This window comes from Miscanthus floridulus, chromosome 10 (assembly GCF_019320115.1).
Source record: "Miscanthus floridulus cultivar M001 chromosome 10, ASM1932011v1, whole genome shotgun sequence".
In the NCBI taxonomy this organism is placed as follows: Eukaryota; Viridiplantae; Streptophyta; class Magnoliopsida; order Poales; family Poaceae; genus Miscanthus; species Miscanthus floridulus.
Genome location: NC_089589.1, coordinates 106,360,499 through 106,372,956, shown reverse-complemented (window position 1 = coordinate 106,372,956; position 12,458 = coordinate 106,360,499). Strand labels below are relative to the sequence as shown.

At 41.6% G+C, this 12,458-nt stretch overlaps 1 long non-coding RNA gene across 1 annotated transcript; it reads left to right on the top strand.

Annotated features, from left to right (window-relative positions):
- Positions 1–8,679: 8,679 nt before the first annotated feature.
- Positions 8,680–11,161, top strand: LOC136485255 (uncharacterized). The gene is made up of 4 exons (XR_010766381.1): positions 8,680–9,114; positions 9,231–9,319; positions 9,777–9,958; positions 10,898–11,161. It is a non-coding gene; the product is annotated as an uncharacterized lncRNA (long non-coding RNA).
- The last annotated feature ends 1,297 nt before the right edge of the window (positions 11,162–12,458 follow it).

Below are 12,458 nucleotides of genomic sequence, written 5' to 3'. Positions count from 1 at the left end.
TGAGAACCAGTCCAGACACGACATGCCCAAGATTTATGGGCCCAGCATGTAACACTCCAGGTGTTAGTCACGAGTTAAGCAGCAAATTTGGACTTAAGTAGGATATGTCAAGTCATGATCATGATCTCTAGTTCATAATTTTAAAGTGATGATGAAGGTGCCGAAGTCAAACCTATGAAAATGAACCACAACTTGGACTTGGACAATACACTTTGCTTATATGCGGACCCTTGTTAAGATTATGCAAGAGTAATGTTAAACATTCTTAATTCATGTACATTACATCAACATGCATCCATCTTGACCAGTGGAAAAGTTTCATGAAGTTTGAAGCCAAGAAGTCACATGAGATGATAGGTTATAACCTTTCTTGAATTGCTTCATCAGGTGAATGGGAACATGGGATGTCAATCAAACCTTGCAACCTTGCTTAAACAACTCTACTTAAAGTCAGGAACAAAAGTTATGAAGGGTTCATGTTGAGCAAATGTCCAGAAAATGCTTCAATGGATCAAAAAAGACAATTTAAGCTTTATCGTGATGCTTATTTGACCAAGATGAAACAATGATCTCAGGACTAGATATGAAGTTTGACCTTAAATAAAAGTTGAAGCCTAAGTGGAGTGCTACACACTTTATGTTTGGACCAAGACCTTATTCAACTTCTAAGTGTCTCATATAGTGGTCTCAAATTTGAATGCAGTGCTGTTTTAGCCCCTCTGAAATATTTGTCCCTGATTGACAGCTGTGAGTTGATATGTTTGTGACATTTTATCTTCCAAATTCAGATGGCAGCTCAATTTAATTCATTAATATGATTTGAAGTACACTTTGTGTTGAAAACAACAAAACAAGTATCATCAATTTTGGAGCATGTTTGGACATCCAAAGGTAGTTTCAAAAGCAGCAAATGCTAACTGTTTCTAGGAGTTAACTAAGTCTCAGTTTCAGTTTCGTGTACCACACTTTGGAGCCTTATATCTTGCAAACCAAGCTGATCCAAACCTTGATCCTTTAATGAAAGTTGTGGTTCAGTTTGTGCTCTGCAAACTTTGTTCTTGGACCAAGAGCCAAACCAATTTGGAAGCAAGTCAACTAGGTGCTCGAGTATCGAATCTACGGCTATTTTTCAGACTTAGAAAGTCTGGATTAGTAGCAATTTGGTTGGCACGTCGCATTCTCCAAATTTTGTTAAGTAACTTGAGTTGACTCAAAAATCAAAGTTGGACATAATTCATTGGAGAAGAGCTCAGAAAAATTTCGACTCAGTTTGACCAAGTTTGCCCAGTTAAATTGGGACCCAACCAGGCAAAGCTTAATTCCGTTTAAACCGCTAACAGTGTCAACTTTGGACCTAATTATCTCCTAATCCATGGCTCTAATGGAAATCTACCCTTAATCAAAGTTGTAGAGTATTCAGAGATGTTCAAACTTCGTTTAAGGCTCGTTTGCCAATTAGGCCCGTAGGAGGCCCAAAACTGGTGCCCACCTCACCCGCACCGTTGCCCGCCAGGTGTTCTATGTTTTGCCGATGTGTCACCCATGCACCGGCCATGCCCCCACCATGGCCGACGTGTGCGCTTGCCTCCCTACTGTGTCTCTATGTCCTCCTAGAGTGGGCACCGAGCCCTAGCTCACTCGCCCTCACTCCCTCTGCCCTCCCTTCTCTCTCCCTCACGCTCTGCCTATCTCTCCCTCCATCGAGCGCTCGCCATCGCCATGGCAGATCCGAAGCTCAAGCTACCGCTGCTGCTATAGGCGCTACTCCCTCTCCTTTTCCATTGTAGTGCCTAGCCACACCACGCACGCACCGCCGTAACCCTAGCTGTGCTGGCCCTCTCCTTTCCCTTCCTTGCAGCGCCGTCGCCAATGTCGTCCTGTCGCTGCTGCTTTTGTGGCTAGGCCGCAACAGTCAGCCGCTGGCTCGGCCGCCCCCTTCCTTGGCCACCCATGGGCCAGGCCACCGCCCTCTAGCCAGTGCCACCCACAGCCGGTACCTCCCGGACAGCGTCGCCCCCGAGCCCGACTGCCCCACCGAATCTGGTCGATGAAGATGGAGGGCCAAAATGCGAATAGAAGCTTTTTGGTGGGTCCAGTTGTGAATCCTATTACTCAAGTGAATAGTGCCTAGGAGATTCTTTTCACTGGAATTTGTTTTCATGGAAGTTCAGGGGCCTCGGTGCAAATGTGTTTTCCTTTATTGCTTTTATTTGGCTAAAACTTTGGAAAATCATAGTAAATTGTAGAAAAATCCAAAATTAGCAAATGAAGATGATTTGGAATACTTGTGAGTAGATCAATGCAGTGGAATCATAATATGACATGGTTTAGTAGAAGGTTTGTGTTTTTTTATTTATCTAGTTTAATTAGGGTTTTCTGGGAATAAATTCATATCTAAAGTTGTGGTGCTCCAATTTCTGTGAAATTTTTATGGTATGCTAGTTATGTCATATGTGTGCTTTGGTAAAAATTTCATGCTTATTGGATACCTTATGACTGAGTTATTGATTTAACTTGTTTAATGCTTATTAAATGATTTTAAATGGCTTATAAATAATTTATATATGCAAAAATGTGAAATGTGGTTCCTTTGCCCTTGCATGGTGATAATATGGCCTAAGAAACCCTAATATGGCTATATGTTTATAGAAAATAATGATCTTTAGATTTATCTTGTTCTCACATGTTTATTAATAATTAAGATTTGTCTTTTTCATAGCAATTAAATTATAAAACCTGAGCATATGAAATTTGTGCAATAGCCATGTTTTCATAACATCTACCACTCATAAAAGTCTCAGCCCCAAACTAGTTGTTCTCATATAGTACTAAAAATAATACATATGTTGCATTATTAAAGTAGAGCATCAATGTTGTGAGCATATACATGTATTTATTGCCATGTGATGCTTCTAGTAGATATTCCTACATGCTATGATTGTTTGAATATGATTCCAAGATGTTTGGGGTAGCATATATGTCAAGAATATGTTAGTTTGTAGCAACTAAATGATAGATGAATGCAGTATGCCTCTGTTGTTTGGGCTGCATGTATAGTTTTGGTTAAGCAATTAATTTCATGGTGATAATGATGTTTTCTGTCGATGTGGTGAATACAAAAGTTGTAGATAACTCTCTTACCTTCCTTGTCCTAAAGTTTCATGACTTTAGCGCAACAGATCTGAGAGTTATAGATTTTACAAGTACCCTATCAGGTTTTGCATGAGATCTGTGCAGATCTCAAAGATTGTGTTGTTTTGCTTAGATAAGCTTTGAATAATGTATTGGTGATAATATAAGAGTTGTATTGATTTTGTTAACCTTTCCAAAATGTCTAGGAACACCCTTTTTGGTGGTCTAGAACTCAAGTTATAGCTGTCCAAAGTGGAATGGAAGATTCTGTCCCAAGTCTGCACAGAGATGCCTTCTTGGTGTTGTTTGACCTTGTTAGCTATAGAATCATCTTAAAATGATAATAAGAAAGATATAGATAACTTAATAATATTTCCATAAAGTTAAAAATCATATTTACTAAATGTCTAGAACTCCACTTATGCATCTCTGAAGTTACCGTCAGTTTTCTATCCTTGTCTGTGTAGACCTGAAATATTGGCATATTTTATCATGTTAACCTGTGAATTAGCTTTTGGTATGAATAACAAAGTTATAGACAATTTCCTAAGCTTTCCAGAAAGTCTAGGATCACACTTTTTGCATGCCTAGAACTTTGGGTATGCTGAAAACAAGTGACTGTGGTGCTGCTGTTCAGAATCTGTGTTTATACCTAAAATTGTTTGCTTCATCTTGCTTTGCTTTGTGTGTTGCTAAGTTGAAAGTGCATCTAGCCCTTTAGTGGGTTTCGGATGATTGAATGACAATGTGATTAAAGGTCTAACCCATTTGCTAAGTGTGGACAGGTAATAGGTTATCTCACAGGTACTTAATGAAAGCCAAGATAATGTGATATTGTATAAACAATCTAGTTCAAGCACAAGACAACAATGCAAATGGAATTCATACAAAGACTTATTTATTGTGAGATTTCCATGTACTATGTGAAAGCAAGCATGATAAGAATTAATTAATGATACATGAGGGATTACATATGGAGTGGTCTCATATTTGAAGCTTGCTAAATTGAAATGAAAAAGATAACAATATAAATAAATGGATGATTCAACACAAGATGTGACTTGATGGCTTGAGATGGTGAAGATAGCAAGGAAAGGTTTTGGGGTACTAAGCAAGGGTGAAGGACAAGCGACGGCTTAGTGGCCGAAGAACCTAGCTAGGGTGAATAAGAAAGTACTTGCATTTAGTTGAGGTACTAATCAAGCTAAGATGGTCATATTAATGTGGAGGATCAAATCTATATTGGACAAAGTGTTGGAAGTGACTTGATGCATTTTGAGTTATTCATATTTGATGAATGGAATCACGTCACATGCTCAAGATGGATATGCTCAAGTGAAAGGATCAATATCAACATGTTGGCACCCTTACTTGATGAAGATTGAAAGAGATGGCATCAATTCAAAAAGAGATCAACTCAAGCGGTATAAATTCATTTTTCTTTTGATCTTGAGTTTAATAGGTATGTCGTTCTTTTAAGAGGGATGCATCATGTTGATAGATAATCATTCATAAGTGCTCATGCTAACCCATGTGAGTTTTGAGTGTTTGAGAGACAAAAGAGCTAACTTGTTTCTTGCTGGTCTGGCAATATCGGACGTGTCTAGTATTGATACCGCACGTGTCCGATATTTGCCCAGCCACAGTAAAATACTAGGTGTTCTTGGGTTGGTTCGTCCGGAGTTCCGACGTGAGTCGGGAGTTTCGACGGTCGGGAGTTCCGGCAATCATCGGGAGTTCCGACGTCTTGCGCTTAACTGATACTTGGTGTTCTCAGGTTGGTTCGTCGGGAGTTCCGACGTAAGTCAGGAGTTCCGATAGTCGGGAGTTCCAGCAATCGTTGGGAGTTCCAACATCCTGACACCTAAGTGACTTAGAGAGTTAACTGCCTGGTCACACCAGACGTGTTCGGTATTCTACCGAACGTGTCTGGTATAGTAGTCCAGAGCCCAACGGCTAGTTTTCAAATGAGCTGAGGATCAGGAGTTCTGACGTGAGTCAGGAGTTCCGATAGTCGGTAGTTTCGACATTCGTCGGGAGTTCTAACACCTCACATACTTTAACACAGTTACCGTTAGCGCAGTGTAAGTCATACTAGACGTGTCCGGTATGGCAACGGCTAGTTTTTCAAAGGGGCTATAAATACCCCCAAGCCTCCACCTTTGGAGGCTACTGATTCTGCTGGTTGCAATATACGTTTTTGAGCCTTGCCAACTCTCCCAAACCCTCTCTTAATGAGTGTGTGATCCAAATTGCCAAATTCATTAGTGGGTTGAGAGAAATTAAAAAAGAGAGCAATTCAACCACTTGAGCACTTGTGCATATTGTCTATTTCATGATTCGCATTTGTTACTCTTGGACTCTTCGGTCCTAGATGGTTAGGCGTCACCAGAGAGCACCCGAGAGATTGTGGTGTGCCTCGGAAAGTTTGTAATGGCCGATTCCGCCGCCTCGGAATCAACTAGTGGAAGGAAGAAAAGGAGTTGGAAAAGACTCCGGCTAGAGTGACCTTCGTGGTACCCTGTAGGGCTGACCTTCATTGGGTCGCCCGCAGCCCCCTCAACGGAGAGTAGGACTCTAACAAGTCCAAACTTCGGTAAAACAAATATCGTGTCTCAATTCACATTTCATTTGATATTTGTGTTGCTCTAGCTTTTGTGTAGGTTCTCTGTGTATCTTATCATCTCTAGTAGGTACCTACAGTTTGGTTTGAAGATAGAAATCGAAAGGAGCAAGTTTGGGGCTGTTCTGCCAAAACTGTGTATACCAGACACGTCCAGTATTTCGTACCTGTGCTGAAAATATTCATTCTCTATTCTAACTTTGTGTTGCAGGGTTGTAGCTTCTAGATATATTCTTTATACCTTGTATTCTCTGTTGGCTAACTCGTGAGGGGTTTATTTCTTTGATTAGGAGTTTCCAAGTGTTTGGAAACTCCAACACTAATCGTTTCCGTATTTGAAGGTGTTAATTTTTAGAAACGCCTATTCACCCCCCTCGAGGCGGCATCCTAGGTCCTTTCAATTGGTATCAGAGCAAGGTTCTCACCTAAAGCTTTACCATCGTGAGAAAAGGATGTCGATGCCTATCGAGTTGGAGCCGGTGCTTCTCCAAAATGATGGTTCAAACTTTCTACCTTGGTCAATTCATGTACTCAATACTTTTAGGGATATTAGTCCTCTTGTTGATGATATTGTGGATGCAAGCATACCTCTTCCTATAGTTGATTGGAGCAACTACAAAAATTTGTCAAAAGAGGAAGAGATATGCGTGCAACTCAATGCTCAAGCTATTATGTCATTTTGAGTACATTGAGTGCAGAGGTTCAAGATGAGGCAATCTTCAATGGACAACCACCTTCGGAGAGTGCTCATCTTATTTGGACTAGGCTTGTTGAGCTATATGGAAAATCCAACTGTGATGATCCACTTGAGATCGAGTCAATGGAAAATTTGTCCATTGTGCCTTCATGCAACGAAGAAGCCTCACAAGACCTCAAGTGCGTAGAGCCGGAACAAGAAGTGCAAGCAGCGCATAACTTGTTGTCTACCTGCACATACCGGATGTGTTTGGTATGCCTACTGGACGTGTCTGGTATGGCCGAGTCAGTAGAGCAGCAAGTCGCTGTTTGTAGTGATGCTCAAGCTCGGTGGCGACCAAGTATGAGTCAACCTTAGTATCACATGATTCTCATCACTTGTGTCTCATGGCCAAGAAAAGCAAGAAGAAGAGCAACAAGAAAGATCAAGAAAAGGAGAAAGCACAAGTAGATGATCAAGATAAGAGTGATGTTGAAGTTGAAGACAACTACAACCTCGATCATCTCAACCGCAAAGACAAGTTCATCATCATGAAAATAGTTGAAAAGAATGATGAACTTGAAGAAGAGAATGAGAAGCAAGAGCAATCACTTCAACGACAAGAAATGTTTCTCATCTCCAAGTTAGAAGAACTAAAAGAAATCAATGTATGAAAAATTGTCAATTGAGCATGCTTTAGTTACTAACTGCTCTTTTAGTGTTTCACAACTAGAAAATGAAAACTTTGAGATCAAGGCAAGGCTAGATGAACTATCAAGCAAGCATAATGTGCTACAAGCCAACTATGTTCATCTCAAGTGCTCACATGAGGAATTAGTAGAATCAAGCATCATGCTTGAGGTAGCTCTTGAGGTTGTAATCACATCGCTAAAATTTTCTCAACCTCTCACACATTCACTCACTAGTACACCATCTCAATTAAATATTTCTTGTACTAATGAGTGTGTTCCTCAAGCAAGCCAATCTTCAATTGAGCTAAATCTCATAGAAAACATAGAGCTCAAAGAAGAGGTGAAAAGATTAAAGAAAGATGTGATTCGGTTGAAGGATAAGGAGAAAGCACAACCTTCTCAAGTTAACCGTGATAACATGGTGAAGCTTGAGAAGGGTTCAAACCTTGCTTCCTCCAAAGCCCAACAAAAGAATCACATTTTAAGCAAGTCCAACACAACCAAGAGCAAGAAACTTGGAAAAAGGTTATGCTATGGTTGTGGATTATATGGACATGAGTGCGCAATGTGTCCCATAAGAGTTGGGTTGACAAGTGTGAAGCGGCCAAACAAAAGGCCTCAAACAAGTTGGCCAACCAAAAGAAAAGTGATGGACAAAGCGCTTGTCTCATGAGCAAGAAATTGGGTCATCCTACCAAGAAATGTCCAATGTACAAAGAGGCAAGAAAGGAAGCCCAAGTTGCTACAAGAAGATGCTATGGATGCAATGAGATGGGCCACAAGGTTGATAGATGTCCATACAAGCAAAACAAGCATAGAGCAAACAAAGGCCATATATGCTATGCTTGTAGAAGAAAGGGGCATCTAAGCTATGAATGCCCAAATGGTAACACTCCTAAGCCGAACGCATTTGTTTGTAATGATATGCTTAGGAAGACCACAAATGAAATTAGCACTAGCAAGGTAATGTGTTCACTGAAATGCCTAGTGCTTGAAATCAAGGGGGAAATATATTAGTAGATGAGTTCACGACCATATACATGGACCCATAAGTAGAGGCTAACCATCATCTAACAGCAAACCATGTCAACTACTCAGCTCTATATAGAAGGCAACATAGGCAAACTAATTAAGATCAGGCGACTATAAAAGACAAGTGGCATACAGAGTACGATTGTACAGTATGCGAAAAACGTTTTGTAGCAACGAGGCAAATTTTTTGTAGGGGCGGCTGGTGATGGAGCCGCCCCTACAGTGACATGTTCAGTAGCCCAGAGACCAGCCGCCCCTACAAATAGATCGGATTTATAGAGGCGGCTGGTAATACCAGCCGCCCCTACTGTGTCCATTTGTAGGGGCGCCTGAATCACCGACCGCCCTGCAAATACCGAACCACAATAAAATTCGGTTTGCCTCGCCCGGCCCGTCGCCCTCTCTTTCTCTCCCCTTCGCTCCCTCTCCCTCTCCCTCTCGACGCGACCTCCACGGCCGTCCCCACGGGGGAGCCTAGGGTTTCGCCTCCCCACGGGGGAGCCTAGGGTTTCGCCCGCGGCGCCGTCAGCGGCCGTCCCCACGGGCTCCCCTCCGGCGGCGGCGCCCCCCGGCACGGCCAAACCCGGCGCACCGGCCCTGTTCTACCGCACATGCGCACCGCCGCCCTCACAGAGTCACGGCTCCTCCCCAGTCCCTAGCCGCGCCGCCGCCCACAAGGTCGCCTTCACCGGCAGCAGATCAAAGTCGGACCGTCGCATCGCATCTCAACAAGCGGCTGCCCAGATCCACATCTGTGGACGTCGCCGCCACACATCCTGTAGGCGAGGCACAAGCGGAGGGGGGAGGAGGTGGTTCGTTGCCTGACCCAACCCGGCGACCCTACTGCTCCGGCCGTCGCGTCCCACCATTGCCCCAACATCAGAGGTCCGTCTAGGTCTGCACGGGTTGAGCTCCTCCCTCCAACGGCGGCCGAGGTACCCTTATGGCGCGATGGCGAGGTACACATTCCTTCAGATCCGGTCCTCTCCCACCACCTTTCGCACATACAGATGCCTGATTTGGTTGTTCGCTTGTTGATTTCGTGTTTTGTGGTGGTGGTGTGCCGGTGGTTCAGATGAATACCAAGGAAGGAAGGTTCGTACAGGATGCAGCCCAAGTGTTTGATGGAATTCCGAGAAGTGGCGTAAGTACAGGTGCTGGTGGGTAAGTATCCATGTTTCTTTGCCCATAATTACTAGAAGTAGTGAATCCAGTATTCTCAAGCAGATAGTGATGGCTTGGTTGATGTTTCAGTATTCTAAAATTAGATAATGATGACTGAATGTTGAATGCAGACTGCATTCAAGTACTACAGAGTGAACTTTCTATTGGCGTGCATATTTTTAAGAATGTCTTCAGTGACTCTTATTACATGTGACAAATCAAATGTTTGTGTGCTGCCTTGTATACCAAGATAAATAAATACTAACAAGATGGTTGCTTATTTGCCGGCTGGGGATGAAATCAATATGTAGTTAGCTATTAGAGACTGAAGATTTCTTTTAGCTAGTAGCATTTCATTATGTGTAATTAGAGACCGAAGATTTCTTTCTTAAATTGTTATTACCAATGTATTCCTTTTGTTTTCCTCACAGAGAAACTTCTATTGGCCCATTGGCAGATCGCAGGTGTTCGACTTTATTAGGAAGCACATAAATTCAGCCACTATATTATTAACTGGGAATTCCGTTTGTGGAATTGCTATTTCTGAAGATTAGTTTCAATAACTGGGAACCTTCAGCGTAAAATGTGACTGCACAACATTGACAGTCTCCAGGAAATTGCTTCTTTTTTTTTGTGCTGGTTAGTTATCTCTCTGAATTTTTTGCTGTACTGCAGACATTGCATCTGGCTCAGACCGTATACTGGATGACATAGTATGTAGCAGGGATGTATTAATGCTTTACTTTATAATAATGATTTCCATCTTGGTTGAAATTTTAGAGCTGCACATGAATGATTGTTTGGCATCTTTCTATCATTTGTTTATTCACTCACATCTTTCTTGAAGATGCATATCTCAGTATTTAATAGTTTGGCATCTGCATAGCTGTCCATACTTAGTCTGAAATTTGACATATTATAAATAAAAATCCAGTTGAAAACTGTAGTCAACTTCCTTGGCATCAATGGCATGAGCATGCAAAGTAGGCTATGCTAATAAACTATTTAGCTATGTAGTATGTAAAATTCCTGCTGAAAAATTGAAGCTTTCACTACTACTGTGAAATTGAGGTGCTTAAAAAACACGAGTTGAGTTTAGCTATGTATGTAAAATTCCTGTTGAAAAATTGAAGCCTGTCTAGATAATTTCGGTAAACTTCAAATCCATAGCTTGCTTCGTAAGAGAAGATGCAAGTGAATGAGGATTGCATCCTTCTGCTAAAACCACTAGTTCTTGCTTGCTTGTCCCCAATGCAAGCTGACCAACTGTATTTCAAATCCTTCTATAAGTTCGGACTCTACATAGTCAATGTGGTATCTGTAGGGTGGAGGTGCACAGCCTGCAGCTTATCTGCAGTTCAGAACTTTATACTTTGGTTACTTGTATATGTGTAGTGAGAATGTGCGAGGTGGCACATGTTTTCAACCCATAAGAAGCAAGATTTTCATGTATAAAAATCGATAGTTCTTGATGATTTCATGTATTTTGTAGGAAGTGTGGCTATAGAGATGTTTGTCCCTACTGCCTATAGATCTATCATGTTCTCCTTTCTGATAGTTGACTCCTATGCCTATCAGGTCTGTGACTTGCCAAGAAGAAGCCACCGCGACGCGTTCCGCCACCGCGACGTGCAGCTCGTGTCTGCCGAGGCCGCGTTCCGCCACCACGACGCGGCCTTCACGGAGGATCACTGGCGCTGCCTCGGCACTCTGTAGCCGGCTGGAGGATGCTGCCATGGTTCAGTTGGTAGACGGTAGGAGTACGAGACATCAGACATGGCATCTGTGACGGCACTTGTAGATTGTTAGTATGCTTGATTTGAATTATATATATATATATATATATATATATATATATATATATATATATATATATATATATATATATATATATATATATATATATATATATATATATTGGTCGAATTTGAATTGTAAATTTGATTTTTTTAACGGGAAATTGTACTGTAGGGGTGGTTGGTACTGTAGCCGTCCCTACAAATTGATTTGCAGAGGCGGCTGGTGTTATCAGCCGCCCCTACAAATCGATTTGTAGGGGCGGCTACAGTACCAACCGCTCCTACAAATCGATTTGTAGGGGCGGCTAGTAACACCAGCTGCCCCTACAAATCGATTTGTAGCCACCCTATCATAGGGGCGGCTGGCAAAACCGCCCCTACAGAACGTTACTGGCCGCCCCTAAAAAGGATTTTCTAGGTAGTGGTAGAAGCTATGAGAAGCTGGGAACTAAAAGATAAATTTGATATTTGCTCATCACACATATAAAAAACATCCATTGCTCTTAGTGGAGAAAAGCGCCCGCCCCTGATACAGAAGTGTTAATAGTGGTGAGTTTGTTGCCCAATGGTTATTCACAGCTGGCCAGTGGGCGGTTATTAGTTGGCTGAAATCCCGCTACTTTTAACTTATACTCTGATATAACCACATAAAAATAAGTGAATCAAGTGTTTGGGTATAAGTGTGAGCTGAAGAGGAGGATGAAGTAGCACTGTATGGCTCGAACGAACAACGGTGCGACAGCACATGTGCACAACTCGGTGCTACAATATACTCCCTCCATCCCAAATTATAAGTCATTCCAAGAATCTTGGAGAGTCAAAGCATCTCAAGTTTGACCAAGTTTATATAATAAGATAATAACATTTATGATACTAACTAAGTACTAATAGATTCTTTGTTAATTATATTTTTATAGTATACTTATTTGATGTCATAAATCTTTGTAATTTTTTTTATAATTTTAGTCAAACTTGAGAAGCTTTGACTCTCCAAGATTCTTGGAATGACTTACAATTTGGGATGGAGGGAGTATATAGCAGTATATATAATTGTAACAGTACCGCAGACAACGCATAAACTTTGATCCGCAAATACCTAGAACCTTATCTTACTATTACTAATTAGAGGATCCTAACATAACCTAAACGTTAATCATCATCACCAAACACAATAAAAATGGTAAATCTTAGTAAATATCACATCCTAAAGCTGTGGCACGTTTGCAAGCGGACGTCTTGGAAGTAAAAAGTGACTAACATTTGGGGGCCATGTTGACTGCATATATGGGAAGATTTGTGCTTCCATTTTGATTAGGTTTGAGGCCCAATGCATTTTTTCC